The following is an 8,861-nucleotide window of genomic DNA, read 5'->3' on the forward strand; positions in this document are numbered from 1 at the left end:
CTCCCATTCTAATCAAAATGCCAAAAGCAATTTCCATGAAACCTGCCTGTTTATCCAAAAGTCACTATAGACCTTAAGAGAACATGAACGTCAAAGAGGGCGTAATCTGGGAGAACTCATTTTACCAACCTTAAAATTTGTAAAGCTACAGGAGACAGTGTGATACCAGCGAACAAATAGAATAGTGAGACAGAAAAAAAGAGTCCCCTGTTGTTATTTATAAACCTCCTAAGTTGTAGCTTCCTGCTAATATGTCTAGGAAGGAAACAAGTGATGGCCAAGTACTTAAATTCCTGTATTTGGGGAGTGAACCAGCAGACAGAAGCTCTTTCTCTTTTTCCTCTTCCTTATCTTCCTTCCCTCCTTTACTCTTTCCTTCCTGTCTCTCTCACCCTTCCCTCCCTCATACCACCCATGTGTCCCTCTCTCTTTGAAGTTCTTTCTTGAAATTTTTTAACTGTTTAAACAATGGTAGTGGGTTGGTGCCTCTCCATAGGTAAAAGTTAAAATTAAAGCCTCACTTCCCATCTTAAAAATTAGCAACAATATATGTGAACATTATGAGAAGAAAATAAAATACCAGGGTATTAGGATCAAATAATTATTTCTGAAATGTGGCAAAAAAAAATCCATAAATGGAGAATTCGATAAATACAAATAACTAAAATTTAAAATGTATGTACATCAAAAAATATAAATCCTCCAGCTATAACAAATGTGCACATGTACAAGCAATATTCAGATATATCTGTAGCCTAAGAAGATACCCATATATCAACAAGAAAATGACAGAAAAACTAATAAAGACTCTGATACACAGGAAGTACCGGTATGATTAAAAAAATACTATGATGACAATATCACCAATCATCAGAGAATTGCAAAATTAAAATGTCATCATTTGATACCCTTCAGGTTGGCAGAATTTATGGTCTGAAACCACAAAATCATAACATGTGAAACAAGAACACTCAGTTGCTGGTAATGATATAGATATATACATATTATTTGGACTGAAATTTGACAAATTTTATTATAGTTGCTTATCTCCACATTGAGCAATTCTAAATATGGTGTACTTTTTTTTGACAGGCAGAGTCAGACAGTGAGAAAGAGAGAGACAGACAGAGAAAAAGGTCTTCCCTTTTCTGTTGGTTCACCCCCCAAGTGGCCGCCACAGCCAGTGTGTTGTGGCCAGCACGCTGCACTGATCTGAAGCCAGGAGCCAGGTGCTTTTCCTGGTCTCCCATGCAGGTGCAGGGCCCAAGGACCTGGGCCGTCCTCCATTGCACTCCTGGGCCACAGCAGAGAGCTGGACTGGAAGAGGAGCAACCAGGACAGAATCTGGTGCCCCAACAGGAACTAGAACCCAGGGTGCCGGTGCTGCAAGCAGAGGATTAGCCTATTGAGCCACGGCACAGGCCAATATGGTGTACTTTTGTCTACATGCACACAGAATCACATCCAAGGATGTTATGATACTGCGTGAATAACTCTCCCAACCTCTCATAAGGGATTGTTTTATTCATACAATAGAATAAGATACAACAGGTAAGCAGATTTCTACATGTGTTTCTACTATAATAGGACACACATTCCTGAATAGTTGTTGTTTTACAAGCGGTTACTGAATAATAACAAAATGTGTTGTAAAAATTATGAGGAAAATTTTTAGAAGCACCCCAAATGTATGCAATTATATAACCAGAGCCTTAGTCATCATTTCAGTAAATATTAAGACCATTAAATTATTAAGTTGTTGACTTTAAGTAATAAGATACTTGAATAAATGAAGTACTGTTTCTTCAGAAAACATAAAAGGTAGTTTTGTAAAGAGGTGGGGCCTGGACAAGATATCCTTCCACATCTCTGAGACTGTGATTATTACTAATGTTATTATTAATTCCCCGGAGTCACTGGCATCTGCCCTCCAGGACCTAGGGGAGACTCTCCCTGCTTGCCACTGCTCCAGGCCAACGCAAAATAACCTGTAATGCAGAATAACCCGTATTCACCCTGTAGGACCTATCAATTTCCCATTCACATTGACTAGTGCTGGGATTGGGGCTTTTGATGCTATAAGCGCAAGCATCATGCATGCCCACTCAGCAGGAACTGAGAAGATCCCATGCACATCAGATAGTCCTAGTGCCATAGATATTGACATAAGCCCCAGAATCACTCAGGTTTTCCTGGTTGGACAAGAGGACAACCCTCTGTGTCCCACAGGACAAAGATCATGGCTACAGCTGTCACAAATCCTCAGGTGACTGTCACCCAACTCTCTATTGACTGAATACACCTTTGGAAGCACATCAAAGTCATGCTACTACTGCCAAGAACTGCTACAGGCTAGACAACTGTGACACTCATAGACACTGATAACATTAATTATGATCAAATCACTTAGAGGTTTACTCTTCCAGGAGAATGAAGAAGAAATAAAATTACAGTTCCCTTAGTAAATGTTTATTATTTTTACTTAAAAGAATAGAAATTTATTAACACATTATTTATTAGATCTAACTGGTGAATGCATACCTATGTGGGGAGCAACTCGGACTAGACTAAGTTACTGGAATTAAGACTTATTCTATGCATCTGCTCTCCCACAATATGGCGCTGAGAAGGGAGAAACAGCTTCTACACAGCTGCCTCCAGTTCAACCAATAAACTGTAGGACCTGCTCCTGATTGGAGGAGAGCAGCGTACTCGGCGTGTGGGTAGCAGAGTTGGGATTGGTGGAAGAGGACTATAAAGGAGGAGAGAGACAACATGCACCAGGAACATCTAAGAAGAACATCTATCTGAAGGAACACCTGTGCAGCCCCCGAGAGAGCCGGCCGGCGGTGTGCCGCTCCCCCGCGGAAGTGGGGAAAGTGGCTAGGGGGAACCGCCCTTCCACGGAGGTGGAAGGGTCGGTAGCCAACCCGGGAAGAACCAGCAGCAAACCCGGGGAGGGCCGAGCAGACAAAAGAACAGCGCAGGGTCCTGTGTCGTTCCTCCATGAAGACGGGGAGCGACATACCTATTTTACTATTTTCAAACACTTTTGTATGTGTAAATTTTTTAATTGTGAAGAACATAATTTAAATAAAATAAATGTGATGTAAATATTTGACTAACATGGTGAGTTGATTGGATATAATTTAAATGTATAATTAGGAAAACATAAACATGGAATGATAAATTATATTACTATAAATGAGAAATGATCATTTTTGCAAGTGATTTCTTAAACATTTATTTATTTGAGAGGCAGAGTTACAGACAGAGAGAGCAAGACACAGAGAGGTCCTCCATCTGCTGGTTCATTCCTCAAATGGCCACAACAGCTGGAGCTGGGTCAATCCAAAGCCAGGAGACAGGAGCTTCCTCCAGGCCTTCCAGGTGAATGCAAGGGCCCAAGAGTATGGGCCATCTTCCAATGCTTGCCCAAGCCATAAGTAGAGAGCTGTATTGGAAGAGGAGCATCTGGGATACGAACTGGTGCCCATATGGGATGGTGACACTGCAGGTAGAAGCCTAACCCACTAAGCCACAGCCCCAATATTCAGGGTTCCTTTGGCAATACTCACCTCTGAATGAAATGAATTTTTAATCCCTATGCAAATTTAAGAAAAAGACATGGATTTCATAGTAACTGGGAAAAACAATTTTAGTAGAACCACCATCCCAAATTAATTTATCTAGGTAAATTTTTTTCCCTTTCTTTTACTTTTGAAATGTAATTAGAGCGGCGAAGCCAAGATGGTGGAATAGTGAGGGTGTGCACAGCTCAATTCACAATAGCTAAGACCTGGAACCAACCTAAATGCCCATCAACAGTAGACTGGATAAAGAAATTATGGGACATGTACTCTATAGAATACTATAGAGCAGTCAAAAACAATGAAACCCATTCATTTGCAACAAGATGGAGGAATTTGGAAAACATTATGCTGAGTGAATTAAGCCAGTCCCAAAGGGACAAATATCATATGTTCTCCCTGATTGGCAACAACTAACTGAGCACCAAAGGGGAAACTTGTTGAAGTGAAATGGACACTATGAGAAACAGTGACTTGATTAGCTCTTGTGCTGACTGTTAATGTACAATGTAATACTTTATCCATTTTAGTATACTTTTTGTTCTAGTACTATTGGTTGAACTCTGTAATTAACACACAATTATGTTTAAATTTTAACTGAAAAGTGATCCCTGTTAGGAATTTGGAAAACATTATGCTGAGTGAAATAAGCCAGTCCCAAAGGGACAAATATCATATCTTCCCCTGATCGGTGACAACTAACTGAGCACCAAAAGGAAACCTGTTGAAGTGAAATGGACACTATGAGAAATGGTGACTTGATCAGCATAGCCCTGACTGTTAATGAACAACTTAATACGTTATCCCTCTGATACTTTTTTGTCTGTTCTACTTAATACTACTGGTTTAATGCTGTAATTAATACACAGTTATTCTTAAGTGTTGAAATTGAACTCAAATGTGATCCCTGTTGAACATAAGAGAGGGAATAAGAGTGGGAAGAGATGTACAATTTGGGACATGCTCAAGCTGACTTGCCCCAAATGGTAGAGTTAGAAACATACCAGGGGATTCCAATTCAATCCCATCAAGGTGGCATGTACAAATGCCATCTCACTAGTCCAAGTGATCAATTTCTGTTCATAATTTATCATGATGATAGTACTAAAAGCCAAAGGGAGCACATAAACAAGTTTAGTACCAGCAAATACTAGCTGATAGAATAAAAAAGAGAGAGAATGATCCAACATGGGAAGCGAGATACACAGTAGACCCATAGAATGGCAGAGGTCCTAAACAGCACTCTGGCCTCAGAATCAGCCCTTAAGGCATGCGGATCTGGCTGAAAAGGCCATGAGAGTATTTCAGGCATGGAAAGCCAAGACACTCTGGCAAAAAAAAAAAAAAAAAAAAAACTAAATGAAAGAACTCCGGGAATGAGATCCCAGTGGAAAGAACAAGTCATGAAAGATGGAGGTACCTTTCTCTGAAGGGAGGAGAGAACTTCCACTTTGACTACGACCTTGTCTAAATATGATCAGAGTCGGTGAACTCGAAAGGCTTCCATAGCCTTGGCAACTCATGACTGGAGCATAAGGAGATTACTGATGCCATAAACAAGAGTGTCAATTGGTAAAGTCAACAACAGGAGTCACTGTACACTTACTCCTCATGTAGGATCTCTGTCCTTAATGTGCTGTACATTGTGATTTAATGCTATAACGAGTACTCAAACAGTAGTTTTCACTTTGTGTTTCTATGTGGGTGCAAACTGTTGAAATCTTTACTTAATGTATGCTAAACTGATCTTCTGTATATATAGAAAACTGAAAATGAATCTTTATGTGAATGGAAGGGGAGAGAGAGCAGGAAAGGGGAGGGTTGCGGGTTGGAGGGAAGTTATGGGGGGGGAAGCCATTGTAATCCATAAGCTGTAGTTTGGAAATTTATATTCATTAAATAAAAGTTAAAAAAAAGTAGATAGAGAGATACATATACAGATAGATAGATAGATAAATATAGACAGATAATAGATTCAAAATACATATATCTAAGTTTATTTATTTTGTTTTATTTATTTTTATACCGTAATTGTACATAAAGAAGTATTTTTCTGAGGTTATCTAAAATGATTGTATATTTTAAATATAACTTATTGCTGAAAATAAATGTATATCATTAAATGTTTATGGCTCTTCTGATTTTGATCAACTAATACAATAGATGAAAGAAACAATTTTAAACATGAATTGGAACATAATGGGAAAAAACTGCATCAAAATATAATCTTTTGCTTCTCTGTCCTCATGCCATGGGATATGTAAAATCCTGTTTTAGGAATGATATAACAAAAGGTGAAAGTCTTTGCCCAGACTTCCTTGAGGGGCCCAGAATTCTAATCTATAGGATTTCAGATATTTTTTATTTTCTGGAAAAGGCGTATTTATATATTCAATCGATATCTTTCATATTCAATGCCCTTACACTGAAATTTTAAAAAAGGATTCATTTGTTATTTAGTTTGTGTCTGTTTCCTAAACAAGAATTGGCTTTAAAAATCTGTCCCATTGGAGGGATTGTGAGGATATGTACATATCCAGACAGTGACCATGTATTGGTGAGAAGCATAGCAAAGTTAGACAATAAAGGTGACCACAAATTCTGTACGACTTAGAAGATGAAAAAAGAGACATTTGGGGTTAATGTTTGTAGTCCAAGAATTGAAAATTTAAAGTCTTTGTGAGGTAATTCAGTTACTATGTGATCATGCGAACACATTATGTTCAAAGATGTAGTTTTCAGTTCTTTTTTTTTTTAACTTTTATTTAATGAATATACGTTTCCAAAGTACGAATAATGGATTACTATGGCTTCCCCCCCATACCGTCCCTCCCACCCACAACCCTCCCCTTTCCCACTCCCTCTCCCCTTCCATTCACATCAAGATTCATTTTCGATTATCTTAATATACAGAAGATCAGCTTAGTATACATTAAGTAAGGATTTCAACAGTTTGCTCCCACACAGAAACATAAAGTGAAAAATAATAGGTGATTTTTTTTAATGATGATGAAATCAGATCAGACCTATTGTCATGTTTAATCCCAGTGAGAGTCAAGTTGGGAGTTGATAGTTTCTTTTCTTTTCTTTTCTTTTTTCTTTCTTTTTTTTTTTTTTTACAGAGGATCAGTTTAGTATGCATTAAGTAAAGATTTCAACAGTTTGCACCCCCATAAGTTTTCAGTTCTTTTTATATATGAAAGAATTATAGCCTAAACAAAAATGGAATATACCATTATTTATGAGTTTTTTCATTTACCAGTTAGTCACTTTGTTGAAAATATTATATAAACAATAATTTGTATTTTAGAATTATCTTCCTAAATCAATTTATCATAAGATGAAACATATGTTAAAGAAAGAACTACTAGAGAAAATGATTATATAATAAATACAAAATAAAATAATAAATTCAAGATAGACCATAGCTGGCTTTTTTTTCATTTTGTGTTTTACATTTTTATAAAAATCCACAGAGAAATGTATTTCACAGATTGTTTATTCTAAATTCAAGTAGCTATGAGTAATTTGTCTCAGAGACAAACACTAAATCTTCCACACCCTGCATTTTGCATTTAAAAAATATTTATTCTGTATGGGAAAACTAACTTTATTTCAACATTGAGTAAAATGATACATTGTAAAATGTTTTCATATGGAGGCACAAGGGACCTCAAAGAGCTAAAGCAATCTTGTACAACAAAAACAGAGGCTAAGCACTAGAACCCAGTGTGTTGGCGCTGCAGGCAGAGGATTAGCCTATTGAGCTGCGGTGCTGGCCAATAGACATTTTTCAAAAGAGGAAATCCAAACTGCCAACAGACAAATGAAAAAATGTTCAGGATCACTAGCCATCAGGGAAACGCAAATCAAAACCACAATGAGGTTTCACCTCACCCCAGTTAGAATGGCTTTACATACAGAAATCAACTAACAGATGCTGGTGAGAATGTGGGGGGAAAGGCATACTAATCCACTGTTAGTGGGAGTGCAAACTGGTAAAGCCAGTATGGAAGACAGTTTGGAGGTTCCTCAGAAACCTGAATATAGCCCTACAACACGACCCAGTCATCCCACTCCTCGGAATTTACCCAAGGGAAATTAAATTGATAAATAAAAAAACTGCACCTCAATGTTTGTTGCAGCTCAATTCACAATAACTAAGACATGTACTCTACCTAAATACCCACAAAAGAACACTGGAAAAAGAAATTATGGGATATGTACTCTATAGAATACTACACAATGGTAAAATAAAATGAAATCTGGTCATTTGCAAGGAAATGGAGGAATCTGGAAAACATCATGCTGAGTGAAATGAGCCAGTCCCAAAGGGACAAATATCATATGTTCTCCCTGATCATTGACAACTAACTGAGCACCTAAAAGGAAGCCTGTAGAAGTGAAACTTACACTATGAGAAACTGACTTGATCAGCCCTTGTCCTGTCGAGGAACAGATATTTTATTTTTTTTAGTATTTTCTTTTTCTACCTAATACCATTGGTTGAACTCTTTAATTAACACACAATTATTCTTAGGTGTTTAAATTTAACTGAAAATTGATCTATCTTAAAAATAAGAGTGGGAATAAGAGGGAGGAGACATACAGTTCAGCACACACTCACTTAGACTGACCCTAATGGCAAAGCTAGAAACGTGCCATGGGAATCCAAATCCCATTAAGTTGGAAGGTACCAATGCCATCTTACTAGTTTAAGTGATCAGTTTAAGTTCGTAATTGATCATACAGGTAGGATTAAGTGTCAAAGGATCACGTATATAAGACCAGCGTCTGCTAATAAAAATTGATAGAATTATAAAGGAGAGAACAATTCAACACGGGAAGCAGGATACACAGCAGACTCATATAATGACAAATGCCCTAAATAACACTCTGGCCTCAGAATCAGCCCTTAAGCATTTGGATCTGGCTAAAAAGCCCATGAGAGTTTCTCAAGCATGGAATGCCAAGACATTGGCAAAAAATGACCTAAATAAAAGATCTCTGTGAGATTCCAGTGGAAAGAAGGGGCTATCAAAGAAGGAGGTGCCTTTCTCTGAAGGGAGGAGAGGACTTCCACTTTAGTTATGTCCTCGTCTAAATAAGGTCAGAGTTTGTGAACTCAAGAGGCTTCAATAGCCTTGGCAGCTCATGACAAGAACCTTGGGTGATTACTGATGTCATAAAGAAGAGTGTCAATTGTTGAATCAACAACAGGAGTCACTGTGCACTTACTCCTCATGTAGCAGGTAAAGCCACTGCCTACCC

Source organism: Oryctolagus cuniculus, unplaced genomic scaffold (assembly GCF_964237555.1).
Source record: "Oryctolagus cuniculus unplaced genomic scaffold, mOryCun1.1 SCAFFOLD_172, whole genome shotgun sequence".
In the NCBI taxonomy this organism is placed as follows: Eukaryota; Metazoa; Chordata; class Mammalia; order Lagomorpha; family Leporidae; genus Oryctolagus; species Oryctolagus cuniculus.